Here is a 492-nt window from a genome sequence, read left to right on the forward strand (position 1 = left end):
CTTATTTTGATGCGTATGTCGTGGCTCAGCGCCTCTCGTGAGCCTGGAGTCAGGATGTCAGCAGGAGCTGGAGGCTCCGAAGCCTTGAGTGGGGCTGGAGGGACCCACTCCTGAGCTTGCTGTGGGCAGGGGGAAGCTTCTCTTCCTCACTCGCCAGGTGAGGGCTTTCTATAGGGCCGGGTGTCATGACACAGCTTCCCCCAGAGCGTGTGATAACTCTTGATAACTTGGGCAGGGCGAGAGAGCCCAAGATAGAAGCTGAAGTGCCTCCAGTGTAATCTGGGAAGTAATTTACCAGCACTACTGATCACACAGCCATGCAGGAAGGGGATACACGCGGCTGTGTGAAGTTGGGGATCATTGGGGGCCATCCTTGAAGGCTCCTGCCACACCCCCATTCACTCTGCTCTCCTTTCAGGGGCAAACATTTTAATCAGTTGAAAATCAACTTTAAATTAGATGGAGTTACTGATTATTCTCCTTTCAGTAGTA

The sequence above is a fragment of the Panthera leo genome, chromosome A2, assembly GCF_018350215.1.
Source record: "Panthera leo isolate Ple1 chromosome A2, P.leo_Ple1_pat1.1, whole genome shotgun sequence".
Taxonomy (NCBI): Eukaryota; Metazoa; Chordata; class Mammalia; order Carnivora; family Felidae; genus Panthera; species Panthera leo.